Source organism: Phascolarctos cinereus, unplaced genomic scaffold (assembly GCF_003287225.1).
Source record: "Phascolarctos cinereus isolate Bilbo 61053 unplaced genomic scaffold, phaCin_HiC Scaffold_4;HRSCAF=312, whole genome shotgun sequence".
NCBI classification, from domain to species: domain Eukaryota; kingdom Metazoa; phylum Chordata; class Mammalia; order Diprotodontia; family Phascolarctidae; genus Phascolarctos; species Phascolarctos cinereus.
This window is the reverse complement of record NW_027555847.1, coordinates 447375415-447399419: the sequence shown is the minus strand read 5'-3', so window position 1 is coordinate 447399419 and position 24005 is coordinate 447375415.

Sequence of the window (24005 nt, the reverse complement as noted above, 5' to 3'; positions counted from 1 at the left end):
GGATTCTTGGATCAGGTGGATGAGGCAGGGAATTTAGAAGAGCCAGTTTTGGAGGAGATGTTGTTTCAGTTTCAGATATGTTGAATTTGAGTTATAGGAATCATGTGATAGATGCAAAGTTTTGGCAACCAGTTGCTGAGCAAAAGAGAGCTCACAGCTATGCAGTGTCCACAGCAAGCTGCCTCCTCTGCATAATTTTACTTCTACTGTCACTGAATAGATATGGGTTAGGGTCCTTCCTAGCGCTTTTCTCCCTGGCCTTATAGAGCAGTACATATTTGCCTAAATCTGAGCCACACCCAGCATGCAATTGCTTCCACATTTGGCTGGCTTGCTGATGCAAAAATAAAATGCCCTGTATGTGGTCTGATGACATTTTTCCCTTACTGATTGGTCCACATTGATATAGGCTGATTTCATCCCCTGCACTATCTTATCAACCACTCAAGACCTTCAACCAAAACACAAACATCCCATTATGCAGATCCAGCCTGAGGTTACCACTAGCATTCTTGACAACTAGGACTGAGTTGGATCCAGTGGGGCCACATACATTCTGCATTCCTGAGTTGTGAATAATGAACCTTTGTTTCTAACCTTTCAGTGTTTAGTATGTTCTTCCAATCCAAACTCCTGTGGAACAGCCATCATTATCCTCATCTCACCCCACCCCAGAACCTTAACCTCTCCTGTCATGATAGGCTCTGATAGATGAGCTTTTGTTTAATCTTGCCTGGAGCCAGGCCTCCATGACACTTCTCATCCACCTCTATACTCTGTCACTTACCTCCCCTGTCCCCCACCCCTTTCCAGCTTTCCTTTATGTGTTTACCCTCACTAAAATATAAAGTCCTTGAGGGCAAGGTCTATTTTGCTTGCTGGTATTTGTAAATTTGGAGCTTTAGTACAGTGGCAGGCAGAGAGTAAGGGACCTCAGTTAGGGAACTGATGAACTCATGAATGCCCAAGGGTTTATAGTTGCTATTTTAACAACAGTTTGCCGGTAGAATATATCTGAATCCAAAACATTGAGTCAAATGACAGGATTTTCAGGCTGGGGGAGTTATGTGGGAGAAATTTTATTTTGGCAAGCGTGTTATTCCCAGGACTCTTTAAAATTAGAGGCAGTTAGGTAGCACGGTGGATAGAGCACTGGGCCTAGAGTCAGGAAGAATCAGCCTCAGACACTTATGAGCTATATGAGCCTGGGCGAGTCTTAACTAACCTCAATTTGCCTCTCATTCCTCAACTGTAAAATGGGAATAATAACAGTAGAATAATAACAGTACTTACCTTGCATGAGTTATTTACAAAGCACTTAGTGTGGTGCTTGACACACAGTAGGCACTAACTATATAAATGCTTATCCCCATTTCCCTCATTACCCTCTCAAATCACATGTGCGCTGCTACCCATTCTACATATGGCTCTAGTCAGGGCTCACCAAGAGTCAGGCTATAGAGTTGCTAATTCTTGATGAAGTTTTAACCCTGGTCCATTTCTCTGATGGAGGCTTCTAGGTGGCAGTCAGACATTGTTTAACCAGTACTTGGGATTTATAGTATTTAGCAGGTTATGAGGCTAATGCATAGTTCATAAGTATTGTGGTCATTAATCACCTATATGACTAAATATTTGTAATTACACTTTTTCATAATCTTAATGATCAGAAGGTTATTCTTGCTTGTTTGTTGAACAAATAGCTACTCATTTACTTAGGCCTTTCCTTAAATTGGCAATTAGAAGGTCTTCCTACTGGATAACTTTTGTTCTGTTAGCTTTTTCCTTCCAGCTCCCTCCTTTCAGCAAGTCTTACAAACTGATTTGGAATAAATTTAAATTAACTTAATTGAGTTAGTTTTTATTAAAGTTATAGAACTCTGGATAATTAAGTCATGAACAATAAACTGAATGAGATCCTAGCAGTGGAAAAATCAATGCATGCAAAACTGATTGCTGTTTTTCATAGTGATGCTAAATTTGTAATTGAAGGGGAGGCAAGGTAGAGATAGTAAATCTGAAGTAACCTTTTCAAAACCTTTATGTAGGCTAAATCAGCCTAGGAGTGGGTCTGGGGCAGTGGGGGAGGGATTGTAACTGAAATAGAATGATATCTCTGGCATGGTGGAATAAAAAGACAATGGACTTGGAAGCGGAAATCCCAGATTCAAGTTCTTGGCAATTTCACTTTCTAGCTATCTGTCCTTGGGTAAACCAAGTCTCTTTGAGTCTTAGTATCCACAATAATTAAATAGAGAGAATAATAACTCCTGTACTATCTACTTCATAGAGCTGTTGGGAGGATCTGAAGGGATATTGTGTGTATTGAGCTAAGTAACTACAGAATACTAAATACATGTAAGCTAATACTACTATTTGTGTGACCTTGAGCAAGTAACTCTGGGCCTGAGTTTCATTATCTGTAAAATGAGAGCATAAGAGTGGAGGGATTCCTAGCTTCCTGCTAATTCTGGCTCTATGGTCCTGGATCCCACTACTACTCTCTGTTTCTCTGACTCCAGAGGGTCAGTGAACTTTTCATGGTTTGAAAAGAGAGTTGGGGGCATTACATTTTTTTTTTTGCATCAAATTAACTTGAAATTCCTAGAAGTGAATTAGCACCAAAGTGTTTAGGTAAGTTGACAAATTCTTTGTGAATGCTAAATGGCCATTTCAAATTTGGTCACTTGGCTCAGTGCTTGCCTATATTTTAAACACATGTAATAATGCTTATCTCTGCTGGGCCTAGAGAGAGCTTTCCTTTTCAAGTAAAAGTCACATCTTCACAGTGGTCCCAAGGATTTTCATGAAACAGGTTCGAACGTGGGGGAGCCTGACTGCTAAAAAGAGGAGCCAAGCTCTTTTGTTTCATTTTCTTTTAAAATTCCCATCCCACAGCCTTGGGGAAAATGACTTAAAGCTTAGGTTTGGGTTCATATTTAGGATTTCCCCAAGGGAGAGGGTATAGAAGGGTGCTTAATGTACAATGTAGATTAGGTACAGAGCCTCTGTTTATTACTTGCAAATAAAAGAAACATAAAAGACAAGCATGCATTGACAGAAAAAAAATAAAGAAGAAAAAGTGATAACTACTGTTATAAATTCCTGGGCGGTGGACTTAAGACCATCAGCACATGAAGCATTTTGCAGCTCTGCTGAATAGGCATTTTATATTTGACCTCAGTTCTGAAATATTTAAACAATTCCTTCTAGCCATATGTCTTCCGGCAAGCTGGGCCAGAGCTTGTGCTCATTTTCCTGTTGATTATTATCCTCTTTGACACAGAAACTTTTATTTCGGTTCAGCTCTGAGAGACCTAGAATCTCCCAATCTCTCAAACTCACAATGTGAGTTTGGTCACAACCACCTCAGGATTATTGTTTATTCATGTATATTCAAGGAAGGAAATACAAAGCAGAAAAGGCAACCAGATGTTCTGTGGTCCAGGCTCAGTTTCCCTAGCTGAGTTTATGCTTTAACTGCCATGTCCTGTGAGACACCATACTATCAGGGCATAGGAAAGCTATCACCCTTCCCCTACATCTTCACAGAAAGTATGGTGAGGGAAAGCTACTTGCCATATGAGAGAATCAAAAGAAGGAGTGAGGGCATTCACTTTTTAAAGTCTAACTCAAAGAGCTATATAAATGCTAGCTATTATAATAATACTAATAACAATTATGCCTTATTATCATCAAAGGAAGCACAATCCTTCTAGTCATCCAGGTACACAATCATGGTGTCATCTTCAGTGTCTTGTTCTTACCCATCTGACACATTCCATTAGTTGCCATGTTTTGTCATTTCTATTTTTATAAAATAACTTATGTAAGCCCCCTTGTTTCCACTCACGCAGACATATTCTTTCAGGCCCTCTTCATCTCCTTCCTTGACTATTGCAATGGCCTTATAATTACTTGTCTTACCTCAAATATCTCTCCATTTTACTCAGTCCTTCACACTGCTGCCAAAGGGCATTTCCTTCCCACTCCCCCCCAAAAAAAGTATATGTTCATCATGCTGCTACCTACTCAATAAATTCTAGTGATTTCCTTGCCTTGAGGATCAAATTTGAACATCTTGTTTTTGGAGCTAAAAGATCTTCTCAACCTTGCCCAATCCTACCTTCCCAGACTAATTACAAATTTCTATCCTCCACATGGTCTACTGGTCCAGTCATATTGCCCTTCCTTTTGTTTTTCACACAGTACTCCATATGACTTTGCACTGGCTGCCCCTTATGTCTGCAATGCTGTCTCTCTTTTCTTCTACCTTTTGGAATCACTGGTTTTCTCCAAGATGCAGCTTCAACACCACCTCCTGCATGCTCTATGTTTTGTGTGTATCCATATATGTGCAGATAAGCTGGGGTACAGGAATTATTCTACTTTTGTTTTGGTATCCCAGGCATCTAGAATAGTCCTCAGCACATAGTAAGTACTTAATGCTTCCTGATTGGATTGGAGTATGTGACAGATCTCTGTAAGTGTTTAAAGGCTTTTCACATGGGAAGGAGGTTAGACTTCTTTTGTCTTGTCCCAGAATACAGGACTTGGAACAACCCATACTTGAAAAGAATCCCAACTATAACATTCCTCATAAAGGATAATCTGGCCTCTGCTTTATCACTCCTTTAGAACAATTGCTATCCAGAAGTACATCAAATACACTCTCTTTTAAACCGGTTTTCATGTCCTAAACCTGTCTTTCTATTCTATTTTGTTTTTGCTTTCAATTTTTAGCAGTTTTTTTAACCCACCTGTGTTCCTGGCATCTTCATTTTCCTTTCCAAGATCTCATAGTCTTTAGTGATGCTTTCTAGGTTCTTTTTGGCAGTATCTCTTCTGTTTATGTGAGTCATCAGAAATTATCCAGTTTGACAAATCTTGGAAGGTTTTCTGTCACATCTTGGAAAAAAAACAGTACACTTTATTGTCATCACACTGACAAATAGTTGCCTTAGTATTCCTCAGCAGTGAGTTACTAATCCCCAGGATTAATTTCTTCTCTGACTTTTATTGGATATTCTCTTAATTGAGAGCACCTTTGAGCTCACAATATCATTCCTTAAAGGACAAACAGCTATTTCTTCCTAAGAGAGTCTAGCTTGCTCTTCTTTGGGAAAAGATTCATATGTCTAAGTGTTTAGTGGTTTTTTTTTCCTTTCTTCTCTGTGTTAATTTTTTTCTATTCTTTAAGCTGCTGCCACAGGTCAGGATTTTCCTGTGCTTCTTCAGCCCCTTTTTCATTTTTTTCTCTCTCTCTCTGTCTCTCTCTGTCTCTCTCTCTGTCTCTGTCTCTCTCTCTCCCTCTCTCTCTCCATACATACACATATATACATATCCATACACATATATTTATTCTTTCTGATAACTGAGAGTGAGGGAGAAGCATCCTGCAAGCCCTTTATTTTCTCTTCCAGAAAGGAGACCACCTTGCTCTTTGAGTACCTTATCAGTGGTTGAAATAGAAGTATCTTGCACTCTATGCTACCTCTTATGTTGATTTAAGGTCTCTTGAATCCAAATACTTTGGTGATAGCAGTGCTTCCAGCCCTGTGTCTTCAGCCACCATACTAGGAAACAGCTCTTATGAAAAGCACTATCCAGTTTCACAAACATAATTCAGCCTATTCTTCTCCTCCTCCTCCTCCTCCTCCCCTCCTCCTATTCAGTTCTGGGCCTGGTTCAAGTTACATTTATAATGTCTGTCTAAGACATATGCCATGACAGACCAGCTCTATGTATTTGCGTATGGTACTGTCCTTCATACCAAAAAAGAATTAACTGACCTCTACTTGTTCAGGTATGGGTTCTAGGGAAACCTCCCCCAGGAAGAGGACATGAATTATCACTCTGAAGATGGCCTTCAACCATTATGTCATGTTATATAGAACACAGTAAACGTGGAGGTGATTCCATTCCGGGTGCAGGTTGGATTGGATTACTTTTGACAGATGTTCCAAAGATTAGTTTATGATTATTTGAAGGAAATTAAATGTTTAAAGTCTGTTTATCTCAAATAGTCTGCAATTCTTTTCTTAAAGAGAGTTTTGTTACTTGATTTTCTTCTTTAAATAGAACAAATTCTATGTGTGTGCAAGTATGAGTGTGCATGAACATGTGCTGTTTTCAAATGCTGTTTGTAGTTGGGCTGTATTATTGTCACATGCTTTTTGCAGACTGCTCCCAAACCTTTTTTTTTTTACCATTTGCCTGTTTCCCACATTTAGAAATGCACCACTTCTTTGTTTCTTCATTTTATTAATTTCTGAATCTAGGTCCTTTATTTACTAAATTTCAATCGACTATTCCTTGTTCCTACAACTGCTTGGAGAAAAAAACAAGTAATACCTGCTATCTAAAAATCCAATTAGCATTAGCACATACACTCTTTACCCTCCCCCACTCTTATTCTACCCAAAGGCTGTCCTTGTTTCCCTTTAATAAGATCTCTTACAACACTTCTACATAATATTGGTCTTGATACTTAAACTCTGGTTTCCCTTGACATAGATCTCCCTCGATTTTAATTTTAACTAGATTTTATCTCACAAAAATGTTAGTTGAGAAGAAAGGCTGACTAAACTTGGGTTCTGTAACCTACCAGGGGTGGTGTTCTCTGGAAATATTCATATTTTCTTTGCCAATCGTTGTTATTTGTCTGGTGTGTATATATGTACATAATACATAAATGTCTATGGATGCTTATACACACAAAACACACACGTATACACACACAGACACAGCAACAGTGTATATATGTATACATGTATATATGTGCACATGTATGTATATATACTTGTGGATGTGTGTTTATATATAATACATATATGCATGTATAAATAGGCACATACATACACTCAGACACAGACACACACACACATATTATATATATTTCAAAATGCACTTGTGCTGTGAATTTACTTTGAGCTGTTAAAGTAGAGTTATAATCAGCCATATTTTTGTGAGCCTGCTTTATCTCTAGGGTATACACTCTATTGGATCCAGGATTATAATACACTGAATTGTGGCTTTCAGCTCAGGGTTTTCTTTGAGGATTGTGAGAAAATTGAATTATAAAAAAAGGAGCACTCATGTTTAAAATTTAAAAAAAAGCAGTCTATATAACCCACCTTGAACTCTCTTTTTTCTGTTCATACATTTTCTAGGATAAAGTCACAATACCTAATGACTCTATAAGGCTTTTCTAAAGCTAGAATTTGTATATATCAAGTCTTTCTTGAATGTTGTTATCTGTCATTCTAAATCCTCTTGAGGTAAGGTTTAAAGAATCTTGGCTATATATTTAGTCTGGAAATGGAAGATTTTTACTGGCTTTGGATTAGGAGATTTTCAGCTATCAGTCTATAAGTTTCAACTTTCCTTCAGTCAGTCTTGACAAGGCCAGAATAAAGTTCTAAAGGCTGTGACTGTGAGTCAGGTGGCTTTTCATTAGTTAAGGCAGAATGTCAATTAAAAGGGTATTGAGATAAAGAAATAGCAACTGGATTAAGTTTATATTTCTTCATGGGTGATAAGAAAATCCATTTGTGAATTCTATTTTATGAAGGATATTCCACCTGAAGTAAAGGGCTCATATATTACAACCTTAACAGACTATCTTGGCTTTCTCAAATGATTTAGTAATGCTCTCATCATGAATTCAAAAGAATTTGTGGGTAATATAAAATGTTCACTATTTAACTTAAAATGAATTTGCCAAAGCCCAAAAGTCACAGTGACTTTCTTAGGAATAGTCTCATTACCCTCACCCTTCAGTAAGTTTCTTAACAGTTAAACATTGATCAGTTGTAATCATGCAGCGAGCATAATCTTTTTTCAGTCTTAAAAATCTATTTGATTTACATGCATGGATGGAGACTCCCCAAAGTGAATTTTATGTCTACACATTTTGGGTATAACTGTACTTGGCTTTTAGATTGGCTGTGCAGGGTAGGTACAAGGTAAGAGGTTTTGTTATAGCTTTGGAGTTGGAGAGAAGATGCACTTGGGGAGAATGTTCTCCACCACAGCCTCTATCCATTGAAATCCTACCTGTTTTCTAAAGCCCATCACTAATGCTTATTTATCTATTGAGCTTTTCTTTAATTTCCCTCATTCCTCTACCCATCAGTCAGTAAAGAGCTTTCCTTCCTCAGATCCAGGAATATCTGGGTTTGATCCCTGCATGTGATACTTAGTAGTTGAGTGACTATGGCTCTTTGAGCCTCACTTTTCTTCTCGGCAATACAGATAATACCTTTAGAACCTAACTCACATAATTGTTGTGAGGCTTAAATGAGACAATGTACACAGAGCTTTGTAAACTTTAAGTCAACTTATAAATGTTAGCTATCATTTCACACCTAGGAACAGCACTGGATTCAGAGTTTTGAGCAGGGCTGAATCAAATTGAACTGATCAGATTTTCAGGTGGTAGCAGGACAACACAGATTCATAAAAATTTAAATCTGGTATATCTCTCCTAATGTAGCTGAAGATCACATTACTTTTTTGGATGCCATATTATACTCTTTATGTAAGTTGAGTTAGCACTTCATTCACTAAAACCTTCAGATCTGTTTGAAACAAACCACTGTCAAACCATCTTATAATTGTAAAGTTTGTTTCTTAAACCGGAGTACAAACTTTGTATTTTACATTTGACTCCATTAAAGTTAATCTTGCTAGATTTAGTTCAGTAGTCTAGTTTATCAAGTTCCTTCTGCATCTGGATTCTGCCATCTGTTATGTTAGTCATCTCTCCCAGGTTTGTGTCCTCTGTGAATTTTGTAAGGATATTATCTCTACTTTATCTAAGTCATTGATTTAAAAAAAGTTAAACAGCACAGGGCCAAGAATAGATTCTCCTAGGTGCTTGACTGGAGAACATTTTCTAAGTTGACACAAATGTTAACAACTCTCTGAGTCTGATCATTCAACCAATTCTGCCTTCACCTAAATGTACTACCATCTGGATTATGTCTCTTCATATGTTCCACAAGAATAGTGTGGAAGACTTTAATACTTTCCCAAAATCTATGTCAAACTATACCTACAACATTTTCCTGCTTTATTACTAGTTCTGTAAATGTAGTTAATCTGGCATGACTTACTCTTGATTAAGCTATGCTATCTCTTTGTTGTCTCCCCCCCCCCTTTTTAGATGCTCAGTGACTATCTTTTTGACATTTGACAGTATTCTCTTTCTGTCACCAGGAATCAGAATCCAGTTCCCTGGCCTATAGCTAGCATACTGCATTCCTTTTTTCTTTCTTTTTTTTTTAAATATAGAACATTTTCTTTCTTCATTTTTCTTCTGTTCCTTCCTTCCTTCCTCTTCCTTTCTTTTTTCTTTCTTTCTTTCTTTCCTTCCTTTATCCCTCCTTCTCTTTCTCTTCTCCTTTCTTCTATTCTCTTCTCTTCCCTTCCTCTCTTCCAGTATATTTTTAATACTGTAGTATTTCTCCTAGTTTTCACAATCTTTCAAATGTCACTGACAGTGGCTCAGCTACTCAGCTGCTTATTTATCTGGGCCAAGTGTTCTCTCCTTTTGAATCCAAAGGTCATTTCTCCTTGATAGAAAAAAGAAGAAAACTAAGAACTGAGTGTTTCTGCCTTCTCTATTATCCATTAGTATCATCTCATCTACTCTGAGAAGCTGTCCTGGGTCTTCTGTGATAATCCTTTCTCTTCACAGTATAGCAGAAGGAACGGCAGAAGGAGGGGAAGAATTAGGGATCACTTGAATCAGATTAACCAAACACTTTGCCCCACTAAAATAACCAAGTAATAAGGCCTCTTTTGAATCAATCAATCAATCAATCATCAAGAATATGGGACTAGGTGCAAAAAATCCTTGATCAGCTTGGAAGGAGTGAAAGCCATTAGATGAAGTAGAATGATGTCGATAAAAGGCATATGCAGATTGACTGAAGGTTATGGGTCTTGTATAAAAGAGCAAACCAATTCTGAACCCAGCAGTACGGTATCCATCTCCCATGATAGACTGTAAGCTCCTTATTGTCAGGGGCTGTTTAATTTTTGTTTTTCTATCCCCTGTCTTAACGAAGAGGTCTAGGACTTTTGGGGTGCTGAAAACCCAAAATCGCAGTACAGGGCCCTGCTGAATGAATTCAACTCAAATCTTCTTCAGCCAGAGTAAAAGTTTATTAGTAATAAATCACAGAGGCCAAGTGACACCTGTAAGGACAGGTGGGCATGAGAAAAGCTCAGCCTTTTGAGCTTGAGATTCTCAGCCGGGTGACGCCCGTAAAGATGAGTGGGCATGAGAGGTTCTCAGCCTTGTGGTCCTGAGATTCTCAGCTTCTGAATGGGGGCCAAGGTGGATCTTAAATACTAAAGTAACTTTGGGTAGTCAGAGAAGGGGGTTGGGAAAAGGGTTTAGGTAAGAATTCTAATTGGGGAGGTCTGAGAGATTGAATAGACAATGGGAATAGCCGAGGGAGGGAACAGGAAGGCAGAAGTTTGAAAGGCATCTGCACAAGATCAAAGGGTGGGGCTAGGACTTTCAAAGGGAGATAAGGGGAGTCGATAAGGAACCCTTTGAGACCAGAGTAGGGCCTTTCTGGGGCTCAGACAAAAGGGAGCCAGATTCCCTATGGGGTAAGAGGCGAAGATCTTGGCTTGGGCCCCACCCCCATCACTAACACCTAGTAGGTACTTGATAAATATTTCTTCAATCAATCAGCATTCATTTAAAAACCACCAGTGATGTGCCAAGAACTGTGCTAGTCACTGAAGAGCCAAAGACAAAAGTGAAACAGCCCTCATACTCAAAAAGAGAAAATGTACAGAGGTACATACAAACCCATACAAGGTAGATACAAACTGGTGGGTAAGGGTGAGGTAGTAGCACCTGGGCAGTAGGACTAGGAAAGGCCTCATGTAGAATTTGACATTTGAGTCAATTCTTGAAGGAAACCAGGCATTCCAGGAGGTAAGGAGGGAGAACATTCTAGGCATGGGACAGGGATTGGAGGAAGCCAATGAAAAGGCATAGAAACAGGAGGATTTTCTTTTCCCTCCCAGATTTGATGCCTTCTATGTCTCCTCCTTAATATACTCTGCATGTGCTCTTTGAGTACAGGGACTGGTGTTTTGATTATGGTTTTTGGATTTCTAATACTTAGTATGTATTAAGCACTTAATATATGATTATTGCCTGACTGATTGATTATTCTTTAGAGGACAAGTTTTTCCCCCAGAGAATACAGTACCTTCTTTAGGAACAGCCTCAAACAACTGAAAAGAACATATGCTATCTGTAGGGCACAATTAAGAATTTGGGATTTTATATTATTTTGCCTTGCATTATTCTCTAATTGTATCTTTTCTCCAAAACCTGATTGTAGGATTCTCCAGAGGAAGAATAAGTCTTATATCACACTCACCCTCTCCCAAATGCCTAGTACTGTTCTGGGCACTCATATACTCAAGAAGTGCTCAATTGATTAAGTACCCATTGTACTCTAAGTTTTTTGTGAGGTTATAGACTTTTAAGTGAAAATCTAAATCTGTTTTAACATTCTAAAATGATGTGATTATGCATCAATTATATATAATGCATGAGATGATATAATTGTCTTAACGGAGGCTTAATTTTGTCATTTGTCATTGAAATAGACAGAATAAAATGAGAATTAAAATAGCAATTACACTAAGATCGTGGCATTTTTATGCAAGCATATAACTAATGCAGATTGTAGAGGAGTTTGTAAGGGACTCTTCAGAATTTAGAGCTTTCAATGTCCCTATTTCTGAGAGAAATCTATTAAAAATGAATCTTACTTGCTTCTCAAAGGAAATCTTTATCGGAATTCCATAACACAATGCTAAACATAGCCTCAGATTTCAGCTCCAAACAATCCAAACAAGAAGGAAGAGAAGATGTTCTCCATGGCAACATTGGAAAGACCATAAAATGTACAGATGTCTAAATACTTCCTTAAGGCAGGACTGAGGATGCACATTTTATTTCTAACAGTATATCCTAGGGCCAGAAACAAACTGCATGCCCTCATCAAAAACACAGAATCCATACTGGGAATTGATAAATTGAAAAAAATGTTTGCTTGCCAGAAAGCAAAATTATTCAGGACTACAGGTGATACAGGGAGCTTTCTTTTTTCCTTTTGCCCTGATATTCGGCATTTCCAAAGTGGCTCACAGAAAAAGGGAAGCTACAGCCCCAAGCTAAAAATGGCAGTGAAGGAAAAGTAAACAGGTGGATCGATTCTTGTTGACTGAGGAACCAGGAAAAGAGGGGTAACTTCTGGGCTAAGGGAGTCCTAGGGGGATTTTTAGCAGCGGATTGCCTTGATTTTCCACCTGGAATTCAATCTAGAATTCAGGGTGAAGCATCAGGGAACTTTCTAATCAAAACTTATGAGTAAGATTAGGGTTAGCATGAATTACTAAAAGAAACAAAAGATTAATGATATCTTCTTACTTAGATTTTCCTTGGGCACTTTGTATTTTTACTTTGCCCTTGTCACAATCTACCTAGTATCATATTTATATGTACACATGTCATTTCCTCTCTATTAGACTGCAAAGTATTTTGAGGCAGGAACTGGAGAGTTGTTCATCTTTGTATACTAGTGAATAGCAAGGTGCCCTGTGAATAGGAGACTGTAAGAAATGGGTATTGCATTGAATTGAAGTTAGAAAAACTCATGCATCTTAGGCAGTTGCTTCAGTCTTTTAAAAGACTCATTGCCTCTTCCACCAGCATAGATCTCAGCTTATCTATTTTTATTTTCTGTGGTTCTTGCCTGTGTCCTTCCATAAATCCTGTAAAGAGAATCTGTTTCATACATTGGAGGGCTTTCTCTAGGATATCAATGTAATACTCAGGATGTCCTCTTATTACCCCTTGCTCATAAAACAAGACCACCCCACCTTCTTTTCTCGATCCTCTTCCAACCCCTCTCCTCCTGTCAGCACATTAGGCCTTAGACACTAGCTATGTGATCCTGGGCAAGTCACTTAACTGTTCTCTGCCTGAGTTTCATTGATAAAAATGGGAATAATAATAGCATCTACCTAGCAGGTTGCTGTCAGGATCAAATGAGATAATATTTTTAACGTACTTGACATAGTGCCTGGCCCACAGTAGATGCTTAATAAATGCTTGTTTCTTTTCTTCTTTGTAAACTGACAGAATATTTTATGCCACTACTTATTGCCAACCACTTGTAGCTTTTTTTTTCTTCAAAATGTTTCCTTTTTTGGTAGTTTAAGGTTTAATAGTAATTTTTAAAAATATATAAAAATCTTAGAAAAGCATTTTGATGTATAATCTAAGCCAAACGGTTGTGATTTATACCTTATAATTCAGACTGTAAGCTGCAGCCCCCACTACCACCAGCTGGCATCCAAGTAGCAGGAACAGCATTTTGAGAGCTGAATAAACTCGCTGAAGATTGAATCTACAAACTAAAGCTTCATTGTGTCAGGTCACAACTTCCTCCTCACTACCTCACTGAAGCTTTGGAATCAAAGGCCCAGAAGGAGTCTTGAAAGGCCCATTCTATGTAACTGCCTTTAGGTAGGTTTGCCAATCTGACAAGCTCGCTGGCCTACCTAGCCTACTTCCGGGCTAGAGAGAATATTCTGCAACACTTATGAGGAACCTATGTTTATCTTCATGGTCAAGAACTTTTTATAAATATTTTACTTACCAGGAAAGCTTTGCTTCTTTGTTTACATTTCAGAATGGCTCACATATGCCTGCTGCCATCTCATTTCTTTGGAACGTGTTAGCATTGAATGTGAGTCTAGAGTTGAAACAGAATTTGAATCGCCATTATCTGAAAGCCTGAGAAAGCTCCTTTACAAATGGTACTTTCTTCACAGACAAATTGTGGTCAAAAATTGTCCTAGGCAACTCAATGACTTCAGTCTGTAGTTGATTTATGCTCTGGTAGGTCATAGTATGGATGTTCTAACATGTAGTCTCACAAACTGTCAGCTAAAAACCTGCTTATCTTTGCCTTCCTGGAGGACGAATGAAATTGGCATTTCATAAAAAGTTCCCTTGACCTACCTTTCTCTCTCAAATTTAAATTGATGTTATCTATCTACTATCAACCAGAATTTTCCTGTCAATTCTATTTCAAATTAGCAAATGATATAAAACATTACCAATTATGTTTGCTATTGAAGGTATGGGGAGAGGAATACCAGCTTCTAAATGGAAATACTCTTGAGGCAAGAAAGAGAAAATCTGTCTGAAGTAAGAGAGCATTGCCAAAGAAATAACTCCTTAAGTAAAAAGGTGCATTTTCTCTCCCTTGGAATAGTTGAAAAAAGATAAGGAAAAAGGAACATAATAGAATGTGATGGCCCATTAACAGGCTCATATCCCATCTTTTCACAAGTCAGACCAATTTGTGCTCTGCTCTGCCATTTGGAGAGGACTAATGGTCTCACATATAAAATGGGATGATGTTTTTCAGAGTAAATATAGGGATGCTTCCCCCACCCCACAATTATATATTTATTAATCATTTGCTTTTGCTAGCACAATGTAATGCTTTATCCCCTCGTCAAGTCAAATCTGATACTCTGAAATGTAACACATTTGAACAAGAGCTCAGGCTGTAATATAAAACTGCTTCTAGAGTTCCCATCCACCCATTTACTCTGATTCTGAAAGAAACCTCAAAACAAATTGAATTAATTTCTTTTAAATTGGAAGGTAGCTTTTGCTTTATTATTTCTTTTTAGATACCAGAAATTGACCTTATTGGTTATTTTATACTATCATCTTAATGAATACATTCATATTAGACCAAAGGAAATGGAACACATCACTGCTAGGGTCTCTCTAATGAGCCATAGAGGACTGAAATAACTGCATATGCATTCTGCAAATGGACCATTAATTGGAAAAAAGAGGCAAAGTGTGAAGATAAAACACTACAGAATGTAACTTAAAATGGTGATACATTTCATGACCTTAGTATATTTCATTCACTCCTGTGGAAGAAAAGGTGAGGGTGAGACCTGATTTCTATTCCCTTCTATTTAAAATTTTGTGGTATTTCCCTTCCAACTTTTTGGCTTCCTAACAGGGAAACAGAAATATTCAGTGAATGCTTCAGCACTTCCCAAGGGAGTGGTTTTCACTCAGTCAGACTTATAATTTAAATTCCTTCAGGGATTTAATTAATTTTGACCACCCTAGAAATGTACTAGCTGGCACTATTAGGTTCACATTAGGCATCTATTCCATTCTATTCAATTTTACCAACATTTCTTAAGTGCCTACTGTATGAAATGCTTTGCTAGATGCTGGAGATTATCAAGAAAAATGAAAGATTCTGTCCTCAAGAAGCTCACATTTTACTGGAAAAATTATGAATTGCTACTCTTGCCTTTTAGGAAAGGCTTGGCTGTCTAGGGGATGTTTGACTATTGGATGGACCCTGTTTTGGTTTTTTTTTAGGCAACTGGGGTTAAGTGACTTGCCCAGGGTCACACAGTTAGTAAGTGTCAAGTATTTGGTCTGAAGCCAGATTTGAACTCAGGTCCTCCTGACTTCAGGGCTGGTGCTCTATCCACTGCGCCACCTAGCTGCTCCTGGATGGACCCTCTGGAGTAACTTAGCTTGTACGGCTGACCTTATGACACAGTGACTTTTTTCGATTCTTGAAGTTATCCGGTTTCTTCTCATCTTCCACATGTCTTCAACTTGTCTTGAATACTCTTTATTCCCTTTCTTATGACCATCCTCTTTACTAAATTTCACTTGATTCAGAATATGAATTAGCTTGATATTTTTATAGGCTATATGATAAAGAAAAAGAATCTCAGAGTTAGATGGGACGTTAGAAGTTCTCCAGCACAATCTCTGCTTAAAGAATAACACCCCTCAACAGCACTCATGAATAGAGGGGCTGGGCCTGGAATCAGGCAGATTCATCTTCCTGAATTCAAATCTGGCCTCAGATACTTACTAATTGTGTGACCCTGGGCAAGTCACTTAACCCTGTTTGCCTCAGTTTCCTCATTTATAAAATGAGCTGCAGAAGGAAATGGCAAACCACTCTAATATCTTTTCCAAGAAAACAACAAATAGGGTCTCAAAGAATAAGACATGACTGAAAAACTACTCAACAACAAAAGCACTCTTGATGTGGTCATCCATATTTTGCTTTCATATCTTATGAGAAACAATCCAGTTGTCAATAATAATCTCTCATATATACCTGGTGCTTAATTTAGACTGAGAGAGATTAAATGTTTTGTTCATGGTCCTGGCATCAGAGTTTAGACTTGAACCCAGGACTTCTGACTCCAAGACCAGTATGCATTCTATGCCACCACAATTAAGTTTTCTTTACCCCAGTCCTTCCCTCTGGAAATCAGCAGAAAAAATCCATTTTTTTTTATTCAAATAGTTGAAGATACCTTTTGTGTCTCCCTTAGATCCCCATTCTTCAAGGTGAATATCCTCTGTTCTTTCATTTGACCCTCACATGACAATTATATACAAAACAGATATTATTTTGGCCTAGCAACATTCAAACTCCCCTTCCCCTACTATATCTTGTAGCACATGGGGCAGTGATTACACTCAGAGTCAGCTATGATCTGGTGGAGTGCCACCTTGTATTCTCACATAGTGGGGTGATTGATACAGTATGGTATAGTGGCTAGAATACTGAATAAGGAATCAGGAAAAACTAAATCCAAATCCTGCCCCTGATATTTATTAGTTGTATGAGCATGCACAAATTGTTTCACTCTTCTGAACCTTATTTTCCTCAAATCTGCGGAATGGGAGTAACTTTCCAAAGAGAGTTCTTTTGTTTTTCAGTGAGGCAATTGGGGTTAAGTGACTTGCCCATGGTCACAGAGCTAGTAAGTGTCAAGTGTCTGAGGAGAGATTTGAACTCAGGTCTTCCTGAATCTAGGGCCAGCACTCTATCCCTGCTCCACTTAGCTGCCCCTCAAAGAGGGTTTTTTTTTTTTTAGGCAATTGGGGTTAAGTGATTTGCCCAGGGTCACACAGCTAGTGAGTGTCAAGTGTTTGGTCTGAGGCCAGATTTGAACTCAGGTCCTCCTGATTTCAAGGCCGGTGCTCTATCCACTGTGCCACCTGGCTACCCCCCTCCCGAAGAGAGTTCTTAAGATATACCAATAGGCCAAGGTAGGTAAAGTGATTTATAAACACTTACATATTATATGAAAGTTGGTTTTTATTATACCTGAGGCACCATGGAACAGTAGATTGAGGGCTGGACCAAGAATGAAGAGGATCTGGGTTCAAATCCTGCCTCTGATATTTATTACCTCTGTCTCTATAGACAAGTCATTTAATACCTCAGTCTTTTTTTTTCCTTAGGTGTAAAATGGAGGATGATAACAATGCTTGAAGTATATATCTCATTAGCTTATTATAGGTCTCAAAAGATATAATTTGTATAATGTAGTATAAAGAGTTAATTATAATTATTAATCATTATTGATTATCACTGGCTTTTGTTCAGCCAAAATATTTATTATTTGGCTACTATATGTTGAGCATTGGTTTTGGTATTGGGATACAACAACAAAAATAAACAGCCCCTGCCCTGCAGGAGTTTACATTCAAATGAGGAAAACAACATGTACACATATATGTAAAATATATATTAATAAGCAAAAGGGAAATGTGGGGAGGAGGGAGGCAATGTCAACTATGAGGATTGGAAGGGGTCTCTTGTAGGAGGTGGTACTTGAATAAAGCTATGAAGGAAGCCAAGGATTCTAAGAGGTAGAGATGAGGGTGGAAGGGCATTCCAGGAATAGGGAACATCTTGGGAAAGGCACAGAGATGGGAGATAGAAGGTCATGTGTGAGTAGCATCGAGAATGTCAATGTGGCTGGATCACAGAGCATGTGGATGAGAATAATAAATAATGAGTCTAGAAAGGTAGTTTGGATCAAGGTTGCCTTAAATGGCAAACTGAAGAGTTTGGGTTAGATTTTAGAGACAGTAAAGAGTCTTTTGGAGCTTACTGAGAGAGTGTCATGGTCAGACTTGTGCATTTAGAAAGTCACTTTGTAGTGGACGCATTAGAGAGAGGTTAGACTTGCAACATGTAGACCAATTCGGAGACTATTGCAATAGTCCACATGAGATGCAGTCAAAGCCTAAACAAGAGTTGTGGTCTTATGAGTGGAAATAAGGGGACAGCTGTGAGACATGCTGTGGAGGTAGAATGGATAAGACTTGGCACTTGACTGGATAGGTTGGGTGAGGGGAGAATAAAGACTTAGGAATGATTCTGAGGTTGAAAACCTGAGTGACTAGAAAGATAGTTTTTCCCTTCACAGAAGTGGAGAAGTTCAGAATGAGGGTGTGTTTGCAAGGGGAAGATAATTTTTCTGTTCTGGAAATACTGAGTTTGAGAAACTTATGGTACATCTGATTTCCTGTTTCAAACAGGGAGTAGGATGTATGAGATTGGAGATCAGGAGAGAGACTAGGTATCTAGGTAGCTAGATGATTTATTTATTAAGTACTTATTATATGCTAGGTAGGGCAGCTAGATGGTGCAGTGGATAGAGTTACAGTCCTGAAGTCAGGAAGACTCATCTTCTTGAGTTCAAATCTGGCCTCAGATGCTTACCAGCTGTGTGACCCTGGGCAAATCTCTTAACCCTGTTTGCCTCAGTTTCCTCATCTGTAAAATGAGCTGGAGAAGGAAGTGACAAACCACTCCAGTATCTCTGCCATGAAAACCCCAAATGGGGTCACAAAGAGTCAGATAGAAACAACTAAACAAAAAATTTGCCAGGCACCTTGCTAAGCAATGGGTATTCAGATATAAGTAAGCAAAACAGTGTCTGTCCTCAAAGAACTTAGCTCACAAAGGGGAAAATAATGCCTAAAGGAGAGTTTGGGGCAAAGAGGAATGATGGCTGATGATGATGAGAGTGCATACAGGTATGGGTGAGGTGAAGTACTGCTAGGGCTTTTCCTGATATAGTTGTCCAGATAAAGGAGTTAAAAGTCAGGATAGCAGGGCCTCAGAACGGAGGTTTCTCCAGGGAGGGAGAACTTTTCAATTACTCAATTTATTCCTCTCCCACGGCTTACTTTGCTCTACTTTAGCGACCCTTCTTGACTTCTTGTTAAATCAGTAAAGTTGTTTTACTCTGTCCTCCTCTCTCGAGTTCTTTATCTGTTTATCTTATTAAAGAACTCTCCCTGCCAAACCTCAGCCTTGGATTACTCCCCAAAATCTGCTATCTTAGCTCACATAGTGCTGAACTAAACTGTGTCGACTAGGTCCACTACAAATTTATGTTGCCTGATCTCAACCGAGCCCTCACTGTGGCAAGGCAGTCGTTTTTACCTCCCTAATAAATTCATGGACAGCTAGGTGGCACAATGTGGCACCTGGAGTGGAGTGGCAGGCCTGGAGTCAGGAAGACCTGAGTTCAAATCTGCCCTTACACGCTCACTAGCTGTGTGATCCCAGGCAAGTCGCTTAACTATTTGCCTCCGTTTCCTCATCTGTAAAATGAGCTTGAGAAGGAAATGGCAAACCACTCCAGTATCTTTGCCAACAAAACCCCAAATGGGGTCATGAAGAGTCAGACACAGCTGAAACAACTAAACAATGACAACCACAAAATAAATTTATATCCCACTCACGACAGTGGCTTTTCTAAACCTTTTCATCCTTCCTCAAATATCCTTTGGCTACCCTTCCCTCCCCCTGCCATTATCTTGTCTAGGAACTTTGCTTCATATTTCACTGAAAAAAATATTGAAGCTTTTCACCAAAAGCTCCCTATTTTCTTCCCTTCCCCCACCTCATCTCACACCACTCCAATGACTTCCACTAATATCTTCTCATAGTCCTTTCTCATGAGCAGAGGTGGCTCTTCTCCTTTCCAGTGCCTTTTACCTACCGAGTGGTCACATTCCATCCTGTTTTAACAAGCAGGTTACTCCCTCCATCATGCCCACTCTCTCACTAATCTTTAATCTGTAGACGCATCCTGACCGCTTCACAAACACTTCCATGTCTGTTCAATTCTCAAAACACCCAAACCAAACCCAACCAAAACAAAAACAAACCTGTCACTTGAATCTGTTCTTCCCCCTGGTCTTATATCTTACATCTCTCCTGCTTTTTGTGGTTAAACTCCTCAAGGAGTGATTCGATTTCCTTTCCTCTCTCTTAATTCAAACTTCTGACATCATCATTAAATTGAAACTGCTCTCTTCAAAATTACCAATGATCTTTTAATTGCCAATCTAATGGCCTTTTTTCAGCCCATCCTTCTTCATCCTCTGAAGACTTTGATGCTGTCAATCACCTTCTCCTTGGTACTCAATTCTCTCTAGGTTTTTATGTTTATTTTTTGGTGACATTCCCCTCTTACCTATCTGAGCCCTCCTTTGCTGAATCTTCTTCCAGGTTGTGCCTGATAACTGGATATCTTTCAAAGCTCTATCCTGGGCCTTCTTTTCTTCTCCCCCTATACTATTTCAATTGGTTATCACCTCTCATTGATTCAATTATGTTCTTTATGCAGATTCTCAGATCTTTTTGTCTAGCCCAAATCTCTTGCCTGACCTCCAGTTTGTTTTTTTTTTTTTATCTCCAACTGCCTATCAGATATATATTGAAATGGATGTCTTAGAGACATCTTAAACTTCAACATATCCCAAACTGAAATTTTATCTTTCCCCCTTGGCCCCCACCCTTTCTAACTTCCTTATTACTGTTAAAGGTGCCATCATCCTTCAAGTCACAGAAGTTCACAACCTAGATGTCATCCTTGGTTCCTCATTCTCTTTCATCCTCCCATAGCTAATGAATTGCTAAGTCCTGTAACCTCCATTTCATAATATCTTTTCTCTGCTACTACTCTGGTGCAGGTCTTCATTATCTAAAGTCTGAACCATTCCAAGAGCTTTGTGGTTGGTCTCCTTACCTCATGTCTCTCTCCAGTCTGATTCATCCTCCATTCACTGATCTTCCTAAAGTGTAGGTCAGGCTATGTTACCTCTCTGTTGTATAAACGTCAATGATTCCCTGTTACCTTGAGGATCAAGCATAAAATCCTATGTTTGGTTTTTAAAGCCCTTCACAACCTTGTCCCTTCCTGATCTTCTGGTATTCTTACACCTTATTTCTTCCTCCTCCCCCACCTCCACACCTCCACTTACTATACAATCCATTGACACATGCTTTCTTGCCATTATTCAAAAATGACTAACTGTATTTTCATTGGCTGTTCTAGAGTTCTGCGACTCCCTCCTCATCTCAGCTTTTTGTCTTCCTAGAGTCATTCAAGTCTCAGCTGAAGTACAACCTTCTGCAAGAAGTCTTTCCTGGTCTTCTTTAACCCTAGTGCCTTCTCTCTGAGATTTTCTTCAATTTATTTGGTATATATCTTATTTATTTCCTTATTGTCTTGCTTATTAGAATATGAGCTCCTTGAGAGTAGGGAATGTTTTTGCCTTTCTTTGTATCCCTAGAGCTTAGCACAGTCCCTATCACATAGGAGGTATTTAAGAATTTCTTGTTGATTTGATTCGACAATTATGGCTATCCCAAAGGAGAAGAACCTGGCTTATGAGGTAGAAGGTTCCCCTTTAAAAGCAATGGTTGGACACCCACTTCTTGGTTATATTATAGAGGAGATTCTTATTCAGGCTCACATTGTTCTAGATGGCCACTCTGAGACTCTGTGAGAATTATGCTATTTGCTATCACTAGAGATAAGAAGCTCTGTTATTCTGAATACTTGGCATATGAAGATTCTCTAAGTACCACGGCTTTGTGTTTCTATGCATTTTTATGAAAGACTACTTTACAAATGGGAAATTCATTCAATCTCACAAAATGCTAAGGAGAAGGGCGGGTAATAGCATAAGTGCTCTGATGGATCACTTCAAAGGAGCTGAGCAACTTGGCTTTAGTGGTCCTTGCTTTGCTAATGATTTGCTAAGTGCCAACCCAATTTCTAATACAGTCAAGTGGAAAATACCACTTTTGCTCCATTTAAAAGATTGTGGATAGTGAGACATTTACAGATAGCTGGATGAGAAGAACATAGGATCATAGATTTCATGTGGAAGAGACCTTGGAGTTTATATAGTTTAATTGCCCCTTTTTACATGTGAAGAAATTGAGGTCCAGACATATTAAATAACTTGTCCAATGTCATATAGGTTGTAAATGATAGTTGGGTTTTGAACCCAGGTCTTCTGACTGGAAATCTAGTACCTTTCCAAAGACCACCATTTTGGCATCATGTGGCAGGATTTTCTAAGTGATTCAATCTGAAAAGCACATTTCTTTCCACTGTTTAGTCCTCAAACATCAAAACACCAAAATCTACCCACCCGACTTTATAGTCTATATTTTTCCAAGGCTGTCCCCTCTATTCCTGTATAGGAGCTATCTTCAGACTTTTTCACAATGAAGAGAAGACAGGGCCTTCTCTCTACTTCTTCACTTTTTTCTTGTTTCTCTCTACCAAGCATGCATTTAGGAATATTGATTAGCTTGAAGTTGTTAGCTTTTGAAAATTTTCAGATATGACTAAGGCAGAATGATTATGAGAAGTTTTTTGCGGCTAATCAAAATTCTTGGAAATTTGGGACCCTTTCTCCTCTCTTTCCACTATATACACAGCTCTGACCTAACATGAAGGACAAAGTTAGGGAAAAATGACCTTGATAGCCCATTGACTATCTAATTTAACTTAAACACACACATATGCACATACACAAATGATATTCAAATAATTTTTTAACAGGCAACATTTGTGTACCTGCTATTCTAAGGCCTTCTAGTAAAGAGATGAAGAAAATTCTGTCCTCAGGATGGATATGACCCTTTGACTAATTTCATCTGCTTCATGAAATAAGAGGTGATGTCATATGTATCTATAGTTGTAAAATCATAAGATAGCTTTAGAAACCTTTGATGGTATGTACCAAAAGGCTATAATCTGGGAAGTTACTCCATGAAAATTTGCTTTTCTGTGTTTGTTAATATTGTTTGGCCTGGCTCTGGCTTCTGCATCTCTCCTTGCTGAAGTAATTTTAAAATATACATATTATGTATAATATAAATTATATATTATATACATAAATAAAATATACACCTATAATTTATATTTAATAACAAACTTACTATACATTATTATATTAATGACCATTATTTATGTATTTATTATATACTTAAATATATTGCTAATAACCCTGTACGTATATACTATCATATACACACACATGAATGTTAATATATCATAGTTTATATATTTATGTATATAATTTATAGATATCATCCTGTATATGCAACAAAAATGATATTTGCATGTTGTAATATGCATATTATCTTCCCAATTAGAGCATGAGCTCACTGGGGGCAGGGACACCATTCCTTAGCAGAGTGCCTGGAACATAGTAAGTACTCTTTTTAAAAAAAATTATTTACTTTATTTTTAATTTATGAAATAAGACAAGCACTTCCATAACATAGTAGAATAATAAAAAGATGATTGCACATGAAACTGCAAATCTATTATATACTTGCTATTCTTTTAAAATATATAATAAACTTGTAATTTTCTTTTTTTTCCTTCTCCCCAGCTCCTCCCTAGAGATGGCTACTATTAGACATAAATATGTGTTTGTGTGTATATATATATATATCTATACCTATATATCTATACCTATATATCTATACCTATATATCTATACCTATATATCTATATCTATATCTATATCTATATCTATATCTATATCTATATCTATATCTATATCTATATCTATATCTATATCTATATCTATATCTATATCTATATCTATATCTATCTATATCTATATCTATATCTATATCTATATCTATATCTATATCTATATCTATATCTATATCTATATCTATATCTATATCTATATCTATATCTGTCTGTGTCTGTGTCTGTGTCTGTGTCTGTGTCTATATCTATAT